The sequence below is a fragment of the Schistocerca nitens genome, chromosome 2 (genome assembly GCF_023898315.1).
Source record: "Schistocerca nitens isolate TAMUIC-IGC-003100 chromosome 2, iqSchNite1.1, whole genome shotgun sequence".
In the NCBI taxonomy this organism is placed as follows: Eukaryota; Metazoa; Arthropoda; class Insecta; order Orthoptera; family Acrididae; genus Schistocerca; species Schistocerca nitens.
In genome coordinates this window covers 273,853,542-273,878,016 of record NC_064615.1, presented here as the reverse complement: position 1 = coordinate 273,878,016, position 24,475 = coordinate 273,853,542, and the positions used below count along the sequence as shown (strand labels likewise).

At 43.5% G+C, this 24,475-nt stretch overlaps 1 protein-coding gene and 1 pseudogene across 1 annotated transcript in view; both read right to left on the bottom strand.

Moving 5' to 3' along the window:
* LOC126234981 (uncharacterized) overlaps positions 1–24,475 on the bottom strand; it is a 551,742-nt gene that overhangs the window by 221,665 nt on the left and 305,602 nt on the right. The window lies entirely within an intron of this gene.
* Positions 18,580–18,697, bottom strand: LOC126238556 (5S ribosomal RNA; annotated as a pseudogene).

The following is a 24,475-nucleotide window of genomic DNA, read 5'->3' as shown; positions in this document are numbered from 1 at the left end:
GGCCCCAGTCACAAGACATTTATCATCTTGTTACAGGTCGATTAAGAGGGCATGAGAAGTTGCCGCCGCTGGTCAATGTGCTGGCTGAAAGCGGAACTTCCGCCTAATGCAACAGTTACAGGGAGCGTCCGACATGGATAGAAAAACTATTTCTTAAAGATGGAAGTGTAAGTAATAAAACTGTATCATCAAATTCAGACTTACTTTTTCTTACGTGAAAAATTCGGTCCCTTAGGAATTCACACACATATGAACATTTTTGAACATTTGATGTCAGGCATATCGAACATGTCATGACCTAAATCCGAATATCTGTGGTTACATGCTGAATAAAGTTTGTATACGCCGCAATTTGTAACTAATTTATGTTTCTTTCCATGTAGTCCAGTAATTGACACCCTCTAAATGCAACATGTAAAACTAAATGTAGTTTGTGGAACAGTTTTACGAACTGTCACGCGAGGGCGTTATCGATAGTTGCTGTCAAACAGAGAGTCAGTGTGTGGGTGTGCCGTGGGAGTGCGCGTGGGTGTGTTGTATATGTAACGTGTCAGTACTGCATCCGAGATAAATACCCGCAAAATGTACTGCCGAGTTAAAATCTTTCGGACACGGTTTGGACTGGATATTGGCGTGGACGTTATCAAAGAAAATGTCAGATTGAATACTGCGAGCTTCATGGGTGTAACAAAGAGCAGTGACAATGCACATGCCAGTGGACAGTGATTTACGTCATTAGGACCAAAATGTTTTGCAGCGAAGCGAGTTGCAGAAACTAATGTCCTTTAAAATTTTTATTCTGTATGAGAAGTGGTGGACTTCGCTCGCGTTAAACCGTTAATCGTTGCTACAGAAACTGTTAAACCTTACAGTTGGTCAGCGAACGTTTACGAAGTAAAATTAAAGCAATAGCAGCCATCGGTCGAAAAAAAGGGAGTCTTTTGACCTAGGTTTCGGCACTGCTACGAGTGCCTTCACCGGAAGTAACACACTCAAACTGACATAACAATTACAAGCTTATAGGGAAAAAAAATTAAGTGTAAGTACTGACTAGGTATACAAAAAAAACGGTACTTACATGTCACGTATAAAACTAAATATCAAGCGATAAAGCTTTAGTCACAAAATTTTTGATTTAGAATACATAGAACGCAAGCCACTGTGGGCTGCTCACACGTGTCGAGCAATGGTAGCAACAAACTCCTAGTCAGTACTTACTATTAAAATTTTTTCCCTATAATATTGTAATTACGTTATAGGCCAGTTTGAATATTTTTACTTCTGGTGAAGGCACTGATAGCAGTTCCGAAACCTATGTCAAAAGACTTTTTTGCGATCGAGGACTAATATTCCTTTAATTTTAAGTGTTAAACCATTTACTGTAAGTGAAACTGGCTCGCCAAATTGTGAATTCGCCAAAGTATACGAGTTTCGACCTATACCTCCAGTGAGACTAGGCGTACGTAATTGTGGCTGTATAAGTCAGAGGGTAGTATTATCACCAAGTGAATCATATGCTAATCAAGAGGATGTAACCACTACATTCATGGAGCTACTTTAATTAGGCCACCACACACACACACACACACACACACACACACTATATATATATATATATTGGTGGAGGGAGGGGGGGAGAGAGAGAGAGAGAGAGAGAGAGAGAGAGAGAGAGAGAGAGAGAGAATGGTTCAAATGGCTCTGAGCACTATGGGACTTAACATCTATGGTCATGAGTCCCCTAGAACTTTAGAACTACCTAAACCTAACTAACCTAAGGACATCATACACAACACCGAGCCAGAGAAAATCCCTGAGCCCGCCGGGAATCGAACACGGGAACCCGGGCGTGGGAAGCGAGAACGCTAACGCACGACCACGAGATGCGGGCAGAGAGAGAGAGAGAGAGAGAGAGAGAGAGAGAGAGAGAGAGAGAGGGGGGGGTGCATTTTAGAAGATTTAATTTGTAATTTTCTTTCCTTTGCTGACGATGTTTTCCCGTCATTACTTTTTCTATAGTGAATGAATGTAGTTTTTCAGTGAGACCATTCACGATTTAGTGTTGACGTTGTTTATCCTATTATTACCTGCTGTCATAACCGTTTTCCGCTGCTGCCTTTGTCTTAATCTGATTCGGTTGTTACTGCCAGCGTAAAAACACTGGCAATAACGTAAAAACGTATCTTTTGGAGGAGTTTGTGTCCCTTTGTGTGTGCTGTGTTTAGGGACATTACGTATTTGACTGTGGTACGTCTTAAGTCGCGTAATCTGAGGCGTCCACCATTAGCCACCTATTCCCATCCTGTAAGATTAGAGCTACTCGTCTGTCGTTGGTACAAGGCACAAAACCGGTGCAGAGTTCAAATTTTACGGCCGCCCAGCTACGATAAGTATGTTTACATATTGTAGGCCGTCATATTAGAGCCTACTCAGGATTAACTATGAATTTGTTTTTCATACCTATGATTGAACAATACTATAGACTGTCCTACTATTGTTTACGAAGTGATTAAATGGTTTCACTGAACATATACCTTTGGATTTAATAAATGAAAAGCACTGTATTGTTTATGTTCTACGTGACTGATTATTGAATTAACCGGTTTTCGACTTTCAAAGCCATCACCAGATTTTAATTGACTTTCGTCTCCAAAGTTGTTACATTGTTTGCAGACAACATAGGGAAAGTTGTTACTCGTCTAGATCGCAGGACAAATATGAAGGTACAAAAGAAAGGTGGTTCCACAGGCTTAGGCTGTAAGCTGTTTCGAAGCCAGAGTGGGCACCATTTTAAGTAGCCAAACCATTAGCAGACTACTGATTACGAGTGTTCTTCTTCATTATTTCTGTTGCGTGCGCGCAATAACAGTTTTAAATACTGGAAATGATTGAGATTATATAAATAACAGTGTCAGGAAGGCAATTTCGAAAGTTTTTCTGTTCTTCAATGTGTATTTGCTCTAGTAATACGACACAGAGTGGTGTCACGGGGAAGTGTCACCGCGGTGAACTATGGGAGTGTGAATGCGGTGAACCTAATGTTTTGGGCTGGTTAAGATGGCGGACATCGGCTTAAAGTTTGTGACGTAATGCCACCGCCCCTCTTTTTCTACCTCCATGGGCACAAACATTCAGTAAATGTAATCTTTGACAGCGTCGTGGTAATGCAGTTAAAAAGTAAAAAGTTGTACAAAAAAGAATATAAAGTGAGCAAACAAGTAAAACAGTTTCCAGAATGAGATTCTCACTCTGCAGCGGAGTGTGCGCTGATATGAAACTTCCTGGCAGATTAAAACTGTGTTCCGGACCGAGACTCGAACTCGGGACCTTTGCATTTCGCGGGCAGAAGTAAAGCTGTGAGGACGAGGGTCGAGTCGTGCTTGGGTAGCTCAGGCGGTAGAGCAATTGCTCGCGGAAGGCAAAGGTCCCGAGTTAGAGTCTCGTTCCGGCACACAGTTTTAATCTGCCAGGAGGTTTCATTTCAGCGCACACTCCGGTGCAGAGTGAAAATCTCATTCTGGAGAGATCTAACAATTGTTATAACCAAAGTTTTAGAGTACATAAGCAATCACAATAAAATAACAAGATGTGAATACAAGCAGGGAGACAGAGATATATGAAGGAACAGGAAATGGACAACTGAAAGAATTATTTGAAGTTTAGAAGATGGGAAGTGTTAAGCTGTGTTTGGTAATTTACGATTACACCAGGACTTGGATTTTCAGGGCTACCAGCAGGTTGAGGACCACAGCTACGAGCCCGAAGACTCACTCAGTACATGCTTAGCAAATGTGGAGTCAGAATTCGGCAACCTTCAGCTGCGTTCATGGTAAACCAGCCTAGTTACCAAGTATCTTCTAAACTTCAAATAATCCTTTCAGCTTCCCATTACTTTCCACTGTAACGTAGCAAATTATTAAGAGTATTCACCTTGCATTCAAAACGTAGCTTGCCGAGGAGCCGGTAGGAAAGGAGACTTTTGTTCTCACGCTCGCACATAATCTATGAATATGAAGTCCTATTAAATATTAATCGATCTTTTTCATACTTAGTGTACCAAAGTCTATGGATAACAGAACCATACTATTAAAATTTCGAATCAATAACTTCTTTACTTTCGGAGATATAATTTTTTCCTATAACACATAATGACAGGGTGAGCATCGTGAAACCGAGTTAGGGACTGTGATGTATTCTTAATAGTATCGATTGAAACTACAGCCAAGAGCATATGTTCATGTACTCTAATTTTCTGGAATTTTCTTTAGGTTCATTGTCAGAAATTTCTGAAGTAAATAACAGCACACTGGAAATTTATTATTTCGTCTGTGACATATGTCTAAGTGAGCTTGATTTTGTAAAGGGCAGCGGGAAGGGGCATGAAGTACACTCCTGGAAATTGAAATAAGAACACCGTGAATTCATTGTCCCAGGAAGGGGAAACTTTATTGACACATTCCTGGGGTCAGATACATCACATGATCACACTGACAGAACCACAGGCACATAGACACAGGCAACAGAGCATGCACAATGTCGGCACTAGTACAGTGTATATCCACCTTTCGCAGCAATGCAGGCTGCTATTCTCCCATGGAGACGATCGTAGAGATGCTGGATGTAGTCCTGTGGAACGGCTTGCCATGCCATTTCCACCTGGCGCCTCAGTTGGACCAGCGTTCGTGCTGGACGTGCAGACCGCGTGAGACGACGCTTCATCCAGTCCCAAACATGCTCAATGGGGGACAGATCCGGAGATCTTGCTGGCCAGGGTAGTTGACTTACACCTTCTAGAGCACGTTGGGTGGCACGGGATACTTGCGGACGTGCATTGTCCTGTTGGAACAGCAAGTTCCCTTGCCGGTCTAGGAATGGTAGAACGATGGGTTCGATGACGGTTTGGATGTACCGTGCACTATTCAGTGTCCCCTCGACGATCACCAGTGGTGTACGGCCAGTGTAGGAGATCGCTCCCCACACCATGATGCCGGGTGTTGGCCCTGTGTGCCTCGGTCGTATGCAGTCCTGATTGTGGCGCTCACCTGCACGGCGCCAAACACGCATACGACCATCATTGGCACCAAGGCAGAAGCGACTCTCATCGCTGAAGACGACACGTCTCCATTCGTCCCTCCATTCACGCCTGTCGCGACACCACTGGAGGCGGGCTGCACGATGTTGGGGCGTGAGCGGAAGACGGCCTAACGGTGTGCGGGACCGTAGCCCAGCTTCATGGAGACGGTTGCGAATGGTCCTCGCCGATACCCCAGGAGCAACAGTGTCCCTAATTTGCTGGGAAGTGGCGGTGCGGTCCCCTACGGCACTGCGTAGGATCCTACGGTCTTGGCGTGCATCCGTGCGTCGCTGCGGTCCGGTCCCAGGCCGACGGGCACGTGCACCTTCCGCCGACCACTGGCGACAACATCGATGTACTGTGGAGATCTCACGCCCCACGTGTTGAGCAATTCGGCGGTACGTCCACCCGGCCTCCCGCATGCCCACTATACGCCCTCGCTCGAAGTCTGTCAACTGCACATACGGTTCACGTCCACGCTGTCGCGGCATGCTACCAGTGTTAAAGACTGCGATGGAGCTCCGTATGCCACGGCAAACTGGCTGACACTGACGGCGGCGGTGCGCAAATGCTGCGCAGCTAGCGCCATTCGACGGCCAACACCGCGGTTCCTGGTGTGTCCGCTGTGCCGTGCGTGTGATCATTGCTTGTACAGCCCTCTCGCAGTGTCCGGAGCAAGTATGGTGGGTCTGACACACCGGTGTCAATGTGTTCTTTTTTCCATTTCCAGGAGTGTATTAAATTTATTAGTAATTAATTTTGCGGAAAGGAGTCGTATTTTGTTTTCATTAAATTTTATCTAGTTTCGGAATGAGGAGATTCGTAGTCTGAATTACTTTTAGTAATCTCATTGGCATACATTAGAAATAATGGGAGTATAGAAATGCTCGAGATGCTCTGATTGCTTAACACACTAGGCGATACGAACTCAGCATCTCCCGCACCTCTGAGTAGCGCTTAGTGTCTCACATTTGCGAGTCGAGAGAGTCGTTCAGGAGCAGTCTTCTGGTAAATGCCTATGGTAAGCCGCGCTGATCAAATTTGTACCGAAATGAAGAAATCCGCGAGTTTGATTGGTTCTCGTGTCGAAGAGCGACTACAGTGTCGAGTGTTCTGTGGATGTTTGAGCTTTGTGAGTGATTTATTTTATGAGATTTCGCGCGTGAACATTTCAAGTCGTACATGAACTCCGCGTGGTGTGTTTCGTGCAGCGCTCATGTGCAAGAAGCCTACTTGAACGTCTGAATGCGTTAACACACAAGTAGTCGCGGGTCAGTGACTGTTTAGGACATTCAAAATGTCAGGTCGCACTAAATATCTTCTGGTTAATTTCGGGTGTGAACTAATTACAGGGACAGTCAGTAAAATTGCTTAACTGATGTCGGGATATTAAATACGGACTTGATACCATTTCCTTGTTTTAAAGACGATAAACCAACTAACAGGAAACTGACATTTTTAAATAACTAATGAAGGATCGCAAAACTCTATAGTGTAACTAACTTTCAGATGCTACCCTTGGTCTGGAGTTACGTGGCCTTTGCGTGGTAGAATGTACCTGTAAAATGGTATCGCTATAGGACACACATTTTACGAGATATGAGGTCATAAATGTATCTACATGATTACTCTGCAGTGCAGACTCGGCCACGCAGATGGTTCGTCAAACCACTTCCACATTATCTGTTTACCATTCCGCTCTCTAACAGCGCGACGGAAAATTAACACTTAAATCTTTCCATGTGACCTCTGATTTCTCTGATTTTATTAGGATCACTATTTCTCCTACTGGGGAGAGAAAGCTGGTGATTGAACGGTAGCGGAGAGATCTCGCCGCAACGAGAAAAACATTTGTTTTAATGATTGCCACGACAACTTGCGAATCACGGATGACGCACTGTCCGCTATTTCACTATAATAGAAATCTAGCTGCCGTTCTTTGGATTTTTTCGATGTCCTCTGTCAATAACACATGGTAAGGATCCCATAATGCACAGCATTACTCTAACAGAAGAGAGATAAGTTTAGTGCAGGCAGTCTCTTTAGTGGACCTGTTTGCATGATGTAAGAGTTCTGCCAAGGAAACGCAGTCTGGTTCGCCTTCCCAGCAACATTGCATACGTGATCGCTCAGACTTAAGTTGTTTGTAATTGCAACCCGAGCTATTCAGCTGAATTAACGACCATTAGATTTGTGTGATTTATTGTGAAACCGAAATTTAACTGTCTTCTTTTAGTACTCATGTGGAGGACCTCAATATTATTAAAGGTGAACTGCCAGTTTTCGCACCACAAACATGGGAGTTCGGTTGTTTGAAGAAGTGGATGTGCGGTGGTTACTGGTAATCAAGACTTTAGAACTAAGCACGTTATTTTAAATTGCGGGCAACCGCAGCCGAATTTCCAAATTTTGAATGGAACGATCCGCAGTGGATGTAAAGTACTTTTACTGAAAGTCACGACCGGTTTCGTGTCGATTGGAGACGTTTTCTCAGGTGATCTGTACGGAAATTAAAGAAGATTTTTTAACAAGAATTCTTAACAGTGGTCTTCTTCTTCTTCTTCTTCTTCTTCTTCTTAAGTTGCCAATCCTAAGATTGATTTGCAGCAGCTCTCCATTCAGTGCGATTGTCGGCCAGCCTCTTCAATTCCGTGAAACTTCCGCATCCTAGGTCCTGCATTATCTGGCTTATGTACTTTCTTCTAGGTCTGCCTCTTGCACTTTTGCCCTCCACAAGGCCTTCCGTTATAGTGTGGAGAAGACTTTCATGTCTCAGAATGTGTCCCATCCATATATCTCTCCTCTTCTTGACCGTCTTCTAAAGAACTGGAACTTCCTCCGGTCTCTGCAGGACTTCTTCATTTGTCATCTTGGCCGTCCATGGAATTTTTAACATCCTTCGCAGACACCACATTTCGAATCTTTCAATCCTTCTTCTTTCGTCCTCTCCAAGTGTCCAGGTTTCGCTGCCGTAGAGAAGCACACTCCCAACAAAGGTCTTTATTAACCGCTTCCTTAACGACAGACTTATCATATTTGATGTGAGGAGTCCTTTCCTTTTATAGAATGCAGTCTTTGCCTGATTTATTCTACTTATTACATCTTTCCTACTACGACCATCTGATGTTATTGTGCTTCCAAAGTAGACAAAGTCTTGTATTTCTTTCAGCTTCTCTCCATTCAGCCTTATATTCGTAATTGCTTGATTATTTTGTTTGCTTGCAACTAAGATTTTTGTTTTTGACTTATTAATTTTCATGTTGTACCGTGTAGCAAGAGTGTTTTCCATTTCCTCCAACACTACTTGTAATTCTTCCTCATTTTCCGCTAGGACAGCAATGTCATCCGCAAAACGCAGCATATCAACTATTTTTCCCTGGATCCTGATTCCATTAGCTTGTCCTAACTTTTCTCTGACCTCGTCCATTGCTTTCTGTATGTACATATTAAAGAGGACAGGGGAGAGTGCACATCCCTGTCTCACACCCTGTTTAATTTTTGCTTGTTGTTGATGTTCCCCACATCTCACTATTGCCACCTCTTCTTTGTATATGTTCCATATCGTTCTCCTGTCCTTGTACTTAGCTCCAGTTTCCCTCAATATCTGGAATAGTTTTTTCCATTCAACCTTATCAAAGGCCTTTTCGAGGTCAACAAATGCTATGTAGGTGTCCTTTCCTTTTTCCATTCTTTTTTCTATTATGAGCGTTAGGGCCATAATGGCTTCTCGCGTACCTCTCCCTCTTCTAAAGTGGTATGAAGCATAAATGTTTGTTGGAAAATAAAAATGGTTCAAATGGATCTGAGCACTATGGGACTCAACTGCTGAGGTCATAAGTCCCCTAGAACTTAGAACTACTTAAACCTAACTAACCTAAGGACAACACACACATCCATGCCCGAGGCAGGATTCGAACCTGCGACCGTAGCGGTCGCGCGGTTCCAGACTGTAGCGCGAGAACCGCTCGGCCACCAGCGGCCGGCTGTTGGAAAATAATATCAGGCAGTACCTGGTGTGTACTTACAGGAGTTATGTTTGACAACTCATATTGGAACTGAAACTGCCACAGAGACCCTCCACATCATTCACGTTCAGTTGTAATAACAGGTGCGCTAAAAGCGGTAGTCCATAGTTAAATTGAAGGAGACGCCATAGAGCCAATAGAAATAAAACCCGGATCAAGGCCATGTGGAGTAAGTTAAGATACAGAGTAGTAACGCACCTCGACAGTTTCAATGTACGTACCCGATAAACGAGAGCGGGGAGGTAGGGCATGTAGTACTGACTGAAGGTGGCCCATTAAAATATAAACTATTAATAAAGTCTTAGTGCTAAGAGTGATTCTGTCTTTGACAAATATAATACGATTTCAGTGGGAAAACAGGCTGGTCTGGGAAGCTAAGGACCTGTGATGATGAATTTTTGGGAATGTACACTCAGCACACACTATTCATCATCGACATCACTGGTCCAATCGCGATGTAGCTGGCGGGTGGTTCATACGCAGGCACGTCGCGCACATTGACAAATGAGCGATCGATTTTGAGCAGACAATCGTTCGTGTAGCACGGTCTCAAGGAGCGGCCACGGAACACGTACGTCTGGGAGGTCAGCTCCCGCCGATGCCGGCACCCAGCGGGGCAGCGTCCTCGTCTGGTGGCGGTGTGTGTGTGTTTATCTCTCAGGCTGGCCGCCCTGCCCCAGGCGAGCTCACAACCTGTTCCCGTACAGCAGTGTCCCGGCTGCCGGCCTTGGGAAACATCCGCGTACCTGCGACCCCGATAACCGAGCCGCGGACCAGTTACCAGCTGACCGACCGAGGCGAGACGAGGCAGCGAAGCGACTTCCTACTGCTCCACGAGCGCGCGCTGGTCATCTGTAAAGAACGCGTTCTCTGGAATGAATTTCCCGCTCCGCGGAGGCGTCTGCGCCGTTTCCAAACTTTCTGGCAGATGAATACTCTGTGCCGCATCCGGAATCGAACACGGAAATTTGCCTTTGGAGGGCAGTGTTCTCAGTGACTGAAATGTAAAGGCACGACACACCATCAACTCTAGTAACTCCCCTTCCTCCAGTGCCGGCTCGGCTCTCTGTTTTAACCTGCAAAACAAGATTGAATACGGTCAATAAAATTTTTTTGGATTTGTGACCGCATTGTCAGCACGTAAAACGACCGACGTTTCGGTCACTGTTGCACACCCTGAAGGAGGTCACTTGCTACAGTGACCGAAACGTCGGTAGTTTCACATATTGACAATGCGGTCACAAACCCAGAAAAATTTTGACTGTGGCAGTGGCCATGAAAGCCTACGTTTAAGTTTGAATACGTCATCTCGTGTCTGAGCAACGACACGTCTCTCATCAGAACAAGATTATTCGTTACTACGAAAATGACAAACTTCAGTGGCCTACTTTTGTGCCTCTTACAAGGGGAAACTGCCTCCTCCTCCTCCTCCTCCTCCTCCTCCTCCCCCCCCCCCCTCAGAATTACTGATAAGATGGCTTAGTGCATAGCTCGTCAAAACCTGAACACAGATCAAGCATGGAAACAGAAAGGTACTGAACTATGAGAAAAACCTGCGAAATAGAAACAGCGAATGCTCTAAGCTTAACATCGAACATATTTGAATAACCGCGGCGTCGTGATTGTGTGGTCGCGGTGTTGGCCTGGAAAGTAAGATATCCGGGTTGAAATCCCCCTCGTCCCCCATTTTTTTTTTTCACAAAATTATGAACTGTCCGTCCGGTCATTGACGTCTCTGTTCCCCATCTGTAGTCTTGGCGTTTGTCAAACTGTGTGTTGGTTATAGAATATGAGTCATGCGAGAAGAATATATTACCGTAACAAGTAAATGCGATCATTACTGAGGGGAGGTGAGATGCCGCATACACCGCTCACAGAAATAAAAGCAACAAATAAATGGGCCTGAACTGTGTTACAAAGAAGGAATTGAAGAATCCCAAAACGGAAGGCAGGAGTCAATACATTTGGTACTTTTGTAGAATAGATGGGAGGAACGTACGTCTGGAGGTCCCTTCCTTACACCTCGCTGTTGCGAACGGACGTTACACCATGACACAGAGACAAATTTAAACACAGCGAACAGACACGTCAATGACCGGAAGAGTGGGGAAAAAATTGGGGCAAGAATCCAAGACCATGACCACATAACCACGACGCTGAGGCTCTTCAGACTGGCTCGATGTTGCACATCTTGAGCTTCGACAGGTACCTTTTTCTTTTTCACAGTTCAGTACACCTTCATCCTCTTTCTATGCTTGATCTGTGTTCCGTTTTTGGCGGGCTATCCAGTCGGCCATCTAACCTCTCAATCTGGAGGGGGGGGGAGGGGGGAGTGCGATGGGGAGTTTCCCTTTTTTAATACCAAAGGTTAACCACTTACTAAGCAGAAATTATTATCTATTGGAGCAGTATTCGTAATTATAGGAAGTGTTATTCAATGATACCCACTATTCACAGGACTAACCATAAACAATACATGATTAACAATTCAGTTCATAATTGTATTTATTGGAGTAAACTGGACATTCTTCCCTCAACACTTCTTAGGATTAGCGGGAATACCACGACGAAATCAGTTTCACATATTTGTCGTTACTTTATCTATTTACACAACACACGCGGTTTTGAGCTACTGTAGCCACTTACTGGCCACTCACGTTAATATGACCATCTGCCAAAAGCGTTAACAACCACCTTTTGCAGTGCGCACTGCTCCGAGACGGGCAGCAAGAGTCAATGAGGTTCTAGAAGGTACTGACAGGGATGTGAAGCCATGCAGACTCCAGGGCTGTGACAAGCAGCGCTCATTCCTCCGCTGAGGATCCATAGCGTGAACAGCACAATAGAAGTCGTACCACAGTGTCTCGATTCGGTTGAAACCCGGAAAGTTTGAAGGCCAGTGGAGCACGGTAAACTCATGCTGGAGTTCTTCGAACCCCGTACGTACACTGAGAGCCGTGTGACATGTTGTAGTATCCTACCGGTAGAAGCCGAGGAAAAACAAACTGGATTTAGGTGCGATCATGTCCCCAAGGATTCAAGGACATTTGTGTTGATCCATTGTGCCTTCCAGAACGACGACATGATCCAGCGAGTGCCCTCTGGCCTGGACCCTTCCGACGATTGTTGCAGGGTGTTTGCTTTCAGACGTTTGACGTCATACATGCCAACGGCCAACTATTCGATGGAGCGTAAAACGTGATTCATCTGAAAAGGCCACCTGCGGCCACTCAGTGGACGTCCAGTTACGGTATTGGTGTGCAAACTGCAGCCTTCGAGTCCCACGAACAGCAGTCAGCGTAGCTGTATGTACGAGGCGCCTGCTGAGTTTGACTATAAGCAGCAACGTTCGCTGGACGGTCGTTGATAATGATGATGACGATGATGTTGTTTGGTTTTTGGGGCGCTCAACTGCGCGGTTATCAGCGCCTATACAAATTCCCACCCGTTGCTCAGTCCAATCTCGCCACTTTCATGAATGAGACGGTCGTTGAGAAGACACTGTTGCTAGCACCTTGGTGTGGATCATCTCAAATTAATTAGAAATTTTGCTGTGACATTACAGGAATGCACAAATTGATATAATGAGAGTTTGGGATTTGATATACAGGGCCAAAATTAATAGCTATATGAAATGTCTGTTTATCATCCTGGGCTTGAGAAGGCAGTAAGATATGTTATCCACTTGCATGCGATGACAAAATAGCTTTTACACAATATACCTACACGTTACAACGTTTCTAATAGATGGCTTTCAACTGCTATGGCATTACACAGATTTGCAGTCCATGACAAACTACCACAACATCGAGGTAGTCCTCTACTACCCTCGGTGCCTTTTCAGTACACAACCCCGGGGTTACATCATTCCTGGGTATAGATGTACTTTTAAATAAATTTGTGTGGTCATAAAATATCCATGTCCAGCGAGTAGCAGACGATCTTTGTATACAGTAAGTTGGCAATTTTACAGAATGGTACTTAGCAGGGGGGGGGGGGGGGAGCGGAGGGGGGGGGGGGAAGGAGGGTAACACCTTGCTCATTAGTAACAAGAAATCCAATAGAGAAATAATTTGCAGTGCAGAGACCTACGTCACAGCGTAAAAAAAATTGCCAATACGAAAAGTGGAGAAACACTAACAAGTGTTTAAGGATCTCCGTTTTAAAAGTAGAATACGAGGATGGAGGCTCTCTCAACAATCCTGTCTTCATTAAAATTTTATGCACACACAAGTCTGGAATAAGCGGCTTATTGGAGGTCTCGGACTTAAGGTAATTCCGTTCCGTAAGCTTGTGATAAAGCGGCGTTAATGAACACAAAACTTGTATCGAGCAACTCCAAGTACTATGGTTTATTTTTAGAGCTTGTTAAAGATACGAGCCTAATTAGTTACTGGAGAGGTTTATTAAGGTCGCTGCTTGTCAGACAATTTGTATCTCCCTTATTTTTCCGCCGCCTACACCCCAGAAAGTAGGAAGCTTTGCATCTTGTACGATACCACAGTTCTACAGAAAGCTCTAAGAACGTTTCAAAATCTCAGCGCGACGTGGATTCCTCCACTGCCCATCACACTTGAACATCCTCTTATTCTGAAAGGGGAAAAATTATATTGACGTGTTTATGAGCGATTTTTGTACTAAATGTATTCCATGTAACTCAGTCAAGTGAACAGCAACGAGGCGTTACCACGAGGTAAAGTAGCGGCTCCAGTTTCGATAGCCAATATTTAAGACTCTGATCATGTTGCCTATTTGTAATACTACGGCCAACGCTCGATGGAGCAATGATTGCAAGAGTGCGAAATTTCACTTTGTAAATTCACTTCCCAAATGGGCTACATACAACGTAATGGTTACTAATGCATAACCCTCAAATTATTTCTTGTGGCTAAAAATATTTCAGAAAACTTAACTGCTGCTTTAGGAGAAATAACAGCTATTTGAGCAGCTGACTTTTTTGTGGGAAGTGAAATTTGCGAGTGACATACATCTCTGGTACTTTACTTTATCTCGACGCTTAGGAGATTTGTTTGCAGGTAATTTTTTAAGTCGTCTTGTTTAGGATGTCCCGTGTTCATCAAAGGGAGACAATTTCTAATTATACTATTTACATTCATACTGTTCTAGAGATGTTTTTTAAGACAGTAATTACAACAACAGCTAGACACAATTTTATGCTTTTCGCGTATTCATAAGTTCTCCAATCACACCGGTACATTCTTGAAAAAAAAATGTTCATATTACAATGATTTTGCTAACAAAACATTAGTTAGAGTAACGTTACCCATTTTTATGGAATAGGGAAATTATCCAGGGACGATGAATATTCTAAATAATTTTGTGTTTAGTTTCGAAACTTCTAGAAACTGCCAATGTTGAAGATCAATAATTTATGAACGAATAAGTTTTTGACAAACTGAACTGTTTACTTAAAAGAAGATAATAGGTACTGTCAAATTAGGTATGTGACATTTAATTTCAACAATTTTTAAATTTTTAGAAATATGACTTAATGTAACTTGTTTACATTCCAACCTACTGGGAATTTTCTTTTACTGAAACATTTTGGGTCGAACAAACGGTATAATTATATTCAGAAAGATGGAGAGGTTCTGAGCAATACATTTCTTCATAAAATTTGAGAGACACCAAACCCGTTTGGCTTATCCTCTCTCGTTTATTTTCTTTAATTGCCCCTAGAGGGTATGACGACAGTAAGATGATCGTGTTTCAAGGGACATCCTGTGTGGGAGAGGCGCCCAGGATAGGGGAGTTACGCGAGGCATTTTTCGGGAAGATTATTCAGTATATTGTAAATTACGTAAAAGGGTCAACCGGTGAAGTGTCGTTTAAGGCAGGGCCAAATAGATTCCTTTACAGTCAGATAGCCTTTCGCATAATACGAAGAGTGACAGTTTCTCACAACAGCGAGATACAGGTTTTATTCAAATCAGGGCCTAGTCTCACCTCGCCACCAGGTACCCCTTCAAATTTTCTAACTTAAATTTTTCCAAATTCGTTGAACAATATGTCCTGATAACGAATTTAGCAGAATGTGTAAAAGAAAACTCACTTATGATTGCAAATACATTTATTATTCTTCCCTTTAATTATGCTCTCCTGCTCCAAAAGAAACTGTAGGACGTACCTTGCTTAAAGAACGCAACTTCACAAATTCTGAAAAACTATGACTGAGAGGAATGCTCACGTTAGCCTCTAACGATTTCAAACAAAACTTTTACTGCCTCTGCCCTAATGTATAGCGCAATTCCGCCGCAAACATGTATCGAAAGCTTCATGTATCTTAGTCCGTTCCCTGGCGCTTTACAAGTATTCACAGAAATAGTGAAATAATTTTGTTTCACTTAGTTTTGTTGTTCATTAAAATATTCGTATTTAAAGATCATATACTTTTGCCATTTCCACTCTCATACTGATACCTCCAACATTTTTATATGAATTTCTCATCTTCTTCAGACCATGAAACCCGCTGCCAGGTAGTTTTTGTTTGACATAAGTGAACGAAAAGAAGTTGTTACGCGACAAATCACACGAATACTGGCAATGAGACGTTGCCCCAACTCCTTTCTTAATATGTAGTAATATTACTTGCTAAAAGTTGTAGCTGTTTTGTAACCAGATTTTTTTACCATTTTTATCTTAGATTAAGTTAAGAGCCCCAATAATTAATAATTTCCGTAAATGAAGTTCTTAAGGTTTTGTTTTAACACTAGAACGACTCAAATAAGCAAATTAGATGTGGTTTAATTTCAGACTGTCCTGCGAAATGTATAAACACAGACGAAAGTGTACAGTCTGTAATTTATAGTGATGCTGTTTCCTACATTCGTATTTTTATTTTTATCTTGCGACAGAGTATACATCCTGAAATGCAGTAGTTTAACATGTTTTTCTTTTTAACAACTCTCTTAGCTCCCTGACGGTTGAATCTTCTTTACACTGTATCAACGTACTGGGCATTGATGGTATGAGGGCGCTAACTTGTGCACAAATCACGTTGTTGACTACGTAACCATCATCATTGCGTCATCTGTACTCCTTTTTACGTAGTTTTTATGTTACATTCTTACCACTGCTGATAACTGCACCTTGGATCACTAGAAGTGCGTCCGCTTTTTAAAATAATGTGTGTAGCACCATTGCTAATATTATTTAATGTGTTATACTTTTGTATTTTTATACTGTCTCGTCTCATTGCTTTTTTTCCTGAACGTAGATGTGAAGATAATCTGCTAGTCAGATCGAAACCAGTGATCATTAATACAAAATAGTGATCCAGAAGGTGTCTGTGAATTACTTAATTCAATATTTTTCTACGTCAAATTATCAATTGCTTGACAGCTGGCATTCCTATGACGATTGATGCTGCTGTATATTATCCATTATTTTCGTGATTTCATCGATGACTTGTGACACGAAAACTGTTATATACCACTGAGCATTGATTATTATTCGATACTCTTAAGCTATGTTCTTTGCACGTCCTGTGCTTCCAAAGGAACAAATAGTAATTCTAACTTTTTTATGTTTTCTTACATCAGTTGACGCGAATCTGTTTTTGAATTTCGTGTCAGATTGTGCAAAGTCCATCGGGAAGAGGTTTTTCACAGTTCAACAATAACAATTGAAAAATATTCAGTCTTTAGAAATTTCTAATGTAGCGTCATCTGGTGATTGGTGTAAGGTGATCTTCGATCAATGATTTAGGTTTGAGGAACAGGTAGTTAAATGATCTCCATGTTCTACATCTACATACAAACCACGCAAAAGACTGCATAGAGCTTCGTGTAGGACATTTCGTACTACTGTTAACGATTTTGTCCTATGCAATTCCCTTATTGAGCGAGAAAGTAACGAACAGCTGTCTCTAAGCCTCGGCGTGCCCTCCAAGTGTCTCCTATTGCGACTGGCCCCTTCTCTTTATTAAGCCAATACGGTTTCGGGAAGCGATCTACGAATTTCCATTTAAGTACCTGAAGCATCTCTGCTATCTTCAACACTTACGATGTCAAACCGCAATTAACGTAGTATTTTCAATATATTTACGTAATTTACCATCTTATTAAAACAGTGACATTTACAAGACAGTTCGCTAACAACATAATACTGACGTCACATCAGGCTAGACGTACTTGAAAATGGCGATGAATACCAAAACAGTGTATCGTGAATAAAGATAAGTTATTGCAAACAACATTGCTGTTGCATCTTTCTAATATTTTCTTTACCATTGATATAAACTGGCCTCACATGCATTCCTTTCCAGTCACAGCGGACTGTATGTTACTCGAGAAATGTTCGTAAACGACGATCTAGGAAAGGGACTTATTCTGCAGTGTACCCATGTAACGGGCTGTATCTGTCAGGATCTGGTGCTTGTTCACTTCGAGCCGTTTCGATTATCGTTCAATACGTGGATAGTTTGCTTCATTCTGTAGCAGCCATTTCCGAGTCAAACACTGGGACGTTGGTAGAACCTTCATGCGCGAATGCTATTTTGAACGTGAGCTTTAAATTGGTTTGTGTAGGTGGGATCCCACGACCCGTGATTCGTTCAAAAGAGTCATATTACAAAATCGTAAGGAGATGCTGATGAAATAACGATTTACAAAGAGCTACTGCTGAAGTGACTGCTTACTACTGTTATCGATGTTCTGATTATTTTCAGTTACCATCGCCAAATTACACTGAAGAGCAAAAGAAACTTGTACATCTGCCTAATATCGTGTAGGGTACGGCTCCCGCGAGCACGCAGAAGTGCCGCAACACGACGTGGCATGGACTCGACTAATGTCTGAAGTAGCGCTAGAGGGAGCTGACACTATGAATCCTGCAGGGCTGTCCATAAAGCCTTAAGAGTTCGGCGGGGTGGAGATCTCTTCTGAACAGCACGTTGCAAGGCATCCCAGAAATGCTCAATTTTTTCATGTCTGGAGAGTTTGGGGGCTAGCGGAAGTGTTTAAACTCAGGAGAGTTTTCCTGGGGCCACTCTAGCAATTCTCATTGAGTGGGATGTCTCATTGTCCTGCTGGAATTGCCCAAGTCCGTCGGAAAACACAATGGACATGAATGGATGCAGGTGATCATACAGGATGCTGATGTACGTGTCAGAGTCGTATCTAGAAGTATCAGGGGTCACATATCACTCCAACTGCACACGTTCCACAACATTACAGAGCCTCCACCAGTTTTAACAGCACCCTGATAACATGCAGGGACCATGGGTTCATGAGGTTGTCTGCATAACCGTACACGTCCATCCTAAACTCTAAAAAACTAAACTCCTGCCGCACAGGTCGCCGTTTCATCCTCAGCCCACTGGCGTCACTGTATGGGTATATGGAGGGGCATGTGGTCAGCACACCGCTCTCCCGGCCGTATGTCAGTTTACGAGACCGGAGCCGCTACTTCTAGATCGAGTAGCTCCTCAGTTTGCCTTACAAGGGCTGAGTGCAACCCGCTTGCCAACAGCGCTCGGCAGACCGGATGGTCACCCATCCAAGTGCTAGCCCAGCCCGACAGCGCTTAACTTCGGTGATCTGACGGGAACCGGTTTTACCACTGCGGCAAGGCCGTTGGATTACACGTCCATCCGCTCGATATAATTTGGAACGAGACTCGTCCGACCAGGCAACATTTTTGCAGTCATCAACAGTTCATTGTCGGTGTTGGCGAACCCAGGCCAGGCGTAAAGTTTCGTGTCTTGCAGTAATTAATGGTACACGAGTGGTCCTTAGGCTCCGGAAGCACATATCGATGATGTTTCGTTGAACGGTTCGCACGCCGACACTTGTTGATGGCCCAGCATTGAAATGTGCACAACTTGCGGAAGGGTTGCACTTCTGTCACGTTGAACGATAACGGATTCCTGATGTTCACGGTACGCTCGTGAAATGGTCGTACAGGAAAATCCCCACTTCATCGCTAACTCAGAGATGTCCGATCGCTCGTGCGCCGACTATACCACCACGTTTAAACTACCTTTAATCCTGATACCCTGCCATGGTATCAGCAGTAACCGATCTAACACCTGTACCAGACTCTTGTTTTCTTATACGAGGTGTGGCTAGAAAAAAAACGGACTAGTACTGGTGAAACAATAAAACGAATGCAATAAGGCTGAAAGTCGCGTGGCCTGTCACGTGACTCTCGCTCCGCCTACTGCTCGAGTTTCATCTGCCTCCTGCACTCAGTCTGCCTGTGGCGTCTGTTTTAAGTAGTTGACGTTTTGTCTGTGCGTCGGAAAATGTTGAGTGTACAGAAAGAACAGCGTGTTAACATCAAATTTTGTTTCAAACTAGGAAAATCTGCAAGTGAAACGTTTGTAATGTTACAAGTGTACGGCGATGATTGTTTATCGCGAACACAAGTGTTTGAGTGGTTTAAACGATTTAAAGATGGCCGCGAAGACACCAGTGATGACACTCGCACTGGCAGACCATTGTCAGCAAAAACTGATGCAAACATTGAAAAAATCGGTAAACTTGTTCGACACTTTCCTTGTCAACTCCTGTTAACTCAGACACTGCTCTGATTGTTAAACGCCGATCTTGTCGAACAAGTTTACCGATTTTTTCAATGTTTGCATCAGTTTTTGCTGACAATGGTCTGCCAGTGCGAGTGTCATCACTGGTGTCTTCGCGGCCATCTTTAAATCGTTTAAACCACTCAAACACTTGTGTTCGCGATAAACAATCATCGCCGTACACTTGTTGTAACCTTACAAACGTTTCACTTGCAGATTTTCCTAGTTTGAAACAAAATTTGATGTTAACACGCTGTTCTTTCTGTACACTCAACATTTTCCGACGCACAGACAAAACGTCAACTACTTAAAACAGACGCCACGGGCAGACTGAGTGCAGGAGGCAGATGAAACTCGAGCAGTAGGCGGAGCGAGAGTCACGTGACAGGCCACGCGACTTTCAGCCTTACTGCATTCGTTTTATTGTTTCACCAGTACTAGTCCGGTTTTTTTCTAGCCACACCTCGTATAGGCGTTGCGGACCCCAGCGCCGTGTTGCCCTTGTTTACGTATCTGTGTATTTGAATACGCATGCCTATACCAGTTTCTTTGGCGCTTCAGTGTGGAACAGCCAGTATGGTAACGTTCTGAATGTGGCCCCAAACAGAAACAATAAACAAGTAAATAAAATGTAATGGGGGAAGTGTGCTCTGTGTTCTCCACACGCCTATGTTTGAACCTGATGATGACTGAACATGAAGATTGGTCAACTTAGTTATTATGCTATCCTAATGACTGTAGTGTATTTCACTCTTGACGATAGTGGCACAGGATGGTTTTTATTTTATTTGAAGTCACACTAGGAACTTTGCCATACAGGCTGCCACCAAAGTTTATGTCACCTGAAAATGACCGGAACATCGAAACCAGTAGAAGATGTAGATGCTTTTAAAATAGGAGTTTTTTTCGAGAGCATTAATTTTTCGGCTTTTTGTGGTTGTCTGTTTTATCACTACTCTGATCCATGGGAGATTTGATGTGTCGTCTGGATTCGCACATTGATTTTATGTGATAGCAGAGGAAAGATAAAACTTATTCCTGGTACGGAACGGCTGTTTTTAAATGTGTCACCCTTTCAGCAAATTTTAAGTAGCACAGTTACCTCCAAGCCTCATAATTTAAAACATTGATTGGCTCTATTTTGCTTTGCATGATCCATACCCACCAGCCTATTCCGATAATTCTGTCTGTGTGCTGAAGTTTTCGTTACCTCGACTGCTTATAACTCCGAGAACGATCAGTCGGAGTACTTCCACCTTGAGCTCCTCCGGGAGTATTCGGCGTACGACAAATCTGGTTTCGGCAACTCGAATCGTCTGAAACATAAACCCATTTTGCAAGCGAGGCACCAGCAGCAAAAGTTGTAGCAACGTGGGAGGGAAATTGAGTTACTCGCAGTTGGTATGACTGGTGCGCCAGAAGCTGCACGGAGGGACGAAAATGTCATATCAAGCAGCGCGCGCGCCCGCCTGCCCGCCCGCCCGCCCGCCCGCCCGCCCGCCCACACACACACACACACACACACACACACACACACTCTGTGCTGTGTCGTGTCCTCCATGAGCGGAAAGTCTGGAGCTACGCAGACAGCTAGAGTCCTAAGGAAGCAGACGGTGACGTACTGAAGGAAACATAGATGTCATTACGACAGGTTAGGGCGCTAGATGGAGAAAGACCAGACACTTTTTCATTTCGTCCACGATCTAAGTTGTTGGACATTTCTGGAGGCCGTCTAATACATACACAGCAATCGTAACTGTTCTCGCAAGATGTGTAGAGCGTTTCATCCGTAAGACACTAAGCTGGTTCCCTCCCTCCCTCTCTCCGGAACCCCACGTCACCATTCAGGAGCCGTTGTGCACAGCGACCGTAGATTGTATGGAAAGAGAGGCAAAAAATGGCTCTGAGCACTATGGGACTCAACTGCTATGGTCATAAGTCCCCTAGAACTTAGAACTACTTAAACCTAACTAACCTAAGGACAGCACACAACACCCAGCCATCACGAGGCAGAGAAAATCCCTGACCCCGCCGGGAATCGAACCCGGGAACCCGGGCGTGGGAAGCGAGAACGCTACCGCACGACCACGAGATGCGGGCGGAAAGAGAGGCACACAGCAGTCAGTCGCAATCGCATTATTCTTTATTATGCCTGCAAATCTAGATTTCGGCTACGGATAGCCATCTTCAGTGGATTTTCGTTACAATTCAATAGACTCGCTGCGGTTCATGTCACCATATGTTCTTACAGGTGTATAGACAGGACACTGAGGCAGTTGCTTCACTAGGATGGCTGTTTATAGCCGAAATCTAGATTTACAAGCACAATAAAGACTAAAGGGATTGCGACTCACTGCTGTGTGCCTGTCTTTCCATGAAGTAATGAACTATCACATCAGAACAATATTCCATTAGAACTAGAAGATCCTGCACGTAGCCAGAATAATTCGTTCCTTCAATTCACCATCATCTTCTCCTTCTTCACAAAAACCACGTTTTCCTAGATCTTCCTGCAGCTCTCTTTCTTTTAGGTGTACAGTCTGTTACACGTCTGACTATTTGTTTTGCCCCCGTTCCTTCAATCAGCTTCTTCCATTTCGTTATCCCGTAGTCTATTCCCTCATTCATGCTAAATATACTTAATTCCTTCCTTTCTTCAGAATTCTGTATCTGATATCCCAGAGTACGTCCTTTTCCTTTCCTTGATGATGATGATGAAGTCCAATACTCCGTGACGGAGCGTAGGGGAACGATGCGGGAGATCCGCACCACCGTACTAGGCAAGGTCCTAGTGGAGGTGGTTCGCCATTGTCTTCCACCGAACGTAATGGGGATGAATGATGATTATGATGATGATGATGATGATGATGATGATGACGACGACAACAACACCCAGTCATCTCGAGGCAGGAAAAATTCCTAACCCCGCCGGGAATCGAACCCGGAACCCCGTGCTCGGAAAGAGAGAACGCTATCGCGAGACCACGAGCAGCGGTCCTTTCGTTAAACATTTCATTTCAGGTGGCTCAATTCTTCTGTTTTTCTTAGTTACTATCCAAATTTCATTTTCGTGTGCGAGCATAGGTGTCGCCATTACCTTGTAGAATTTGATCTTTTTATCTTTTCTGTTTATGTTGGCTAATGTTCTTAGTAAAATGCCACATACCTTTTGAAACCTGTTTAACTTATTGGGAATGTGATACCACATTCCTAACTTTGATCAAGTCCCAACAGCTGAAAGTAAGAGAACTGTTGAAATGATTTTCCATTTATAATTATTTTAGGTAGTATTTTCCTATAAATTCATAACTCTGGTTTAGTTTTCTGTTATTTTCATGTTATAGAGTTTGATTGTTAAGTCCAAGTGATGTATAGCAAACTGGAGATCATCTCCCGTCTCTTCTGAATTTATTTGGTCATCAAAAAAGATTACAGTATTTAAAAGTGTTTTTCTTGCAATTAATTTTATTCCTGTCGTAACTTCTTGTTTCCATTGTGTAAAAATGTCAAGAACCACCTTCAGGAGAAATGACGTCATAAACAATAAGATGTATGAAAAACTGCCGCAATACGCATTATGTTGTTGATCTTTACTTCTGTGCTACGTAGTCTATTCGCAACATATTTCGCAGACAGTATTCACGTAAGTCGCTAAATGCACCTACAAAATTATATCGTGGTGTCACGCACAGTTCAGGAGATGCGACGCCATAAACACTGAGATGCGTGAGAAACGGCGGCACTGTGCTTGAGTTTTCATACATTTATTCTTTACTACTAGGAAATTTCTACAGTCGGGTCCCCGATACCTGGCAGCGCTTTTAACAGCTTTCAACTGCAAAGCGTGAACGGCTTTACTAGAAAAGAATAGCCATCTATGGGTCTATGAAGAAGAGTTGCCATAGAGACATTTATTTACGAAATCGCGTTGTAGACATGCTGCTCCCAGCTTACAGAAACTGTCCAGGATATTGTACTTATACATTTGTACATTATGCATGTTTCTTTGTGCGACTGTTTCATAATTTCAAAGGTTTTTTCACGAATACGTGGAAGTGAAATTTTTTCGACACTACACTAGAAACACAGTTAATTTTTTTGTTTTCGTTTCTAACAGAAGACTGGCAAAATGAATACCCGAGCAATGCCGCGTTTGTCTGCCAGTATTTAATGAAGGGCTTGAGAGACTGCACCCACGACAAAGGTGCCTTCCTTCGCGGAAGCTATGAAATTTACATTTTCTCTCGTGGTATTGCTCCTGAAAATGCAAACTAAATTTTGTGCTCCATAAATTGCTTTCGTGCGTAGTATCTTTCTGATGTGTCGACAGAAGTGCCGACACAGTGTGATTTGAGGGGACCGCAATGCACGCTATAAACACACGAAGGATGGCGTGAGGTCTGAAACAGGATACGTAATGAATGCTCTAAAGAAAAGTACGTAGCTTTTAGAATACTTAACTTTCATCCATCCTTGTTGTATACATCGTTCTTGATGAGACCTGCTTTATACGATAAGAATTGCTATGTAAGGCTAATGGCGCCTTGCTAGGTCGTAGCCATGGACTTAGCTGAAGGCTATTCTAGCTATCTGCTCGGCAAAGGAGCGCGGCTTCGTCAGTGTAGTCGCTAGCAAAGTCGTCCGTACAACTGGGGCGAGTGCTAGTCCGTCTCTCGAGACCTGCCTTGTGGTGGCGCTCGGTCTGCGATCACTAACAGTGGCGACACGCGGGTCCGACATGTACTAATGGACCGCGGCCGATTTAAAGCTACCACCTAGCAAGTGTGGTGTCTGGCTGTGACACCACACTTTCCTCTGTGTATCCCGTACGAA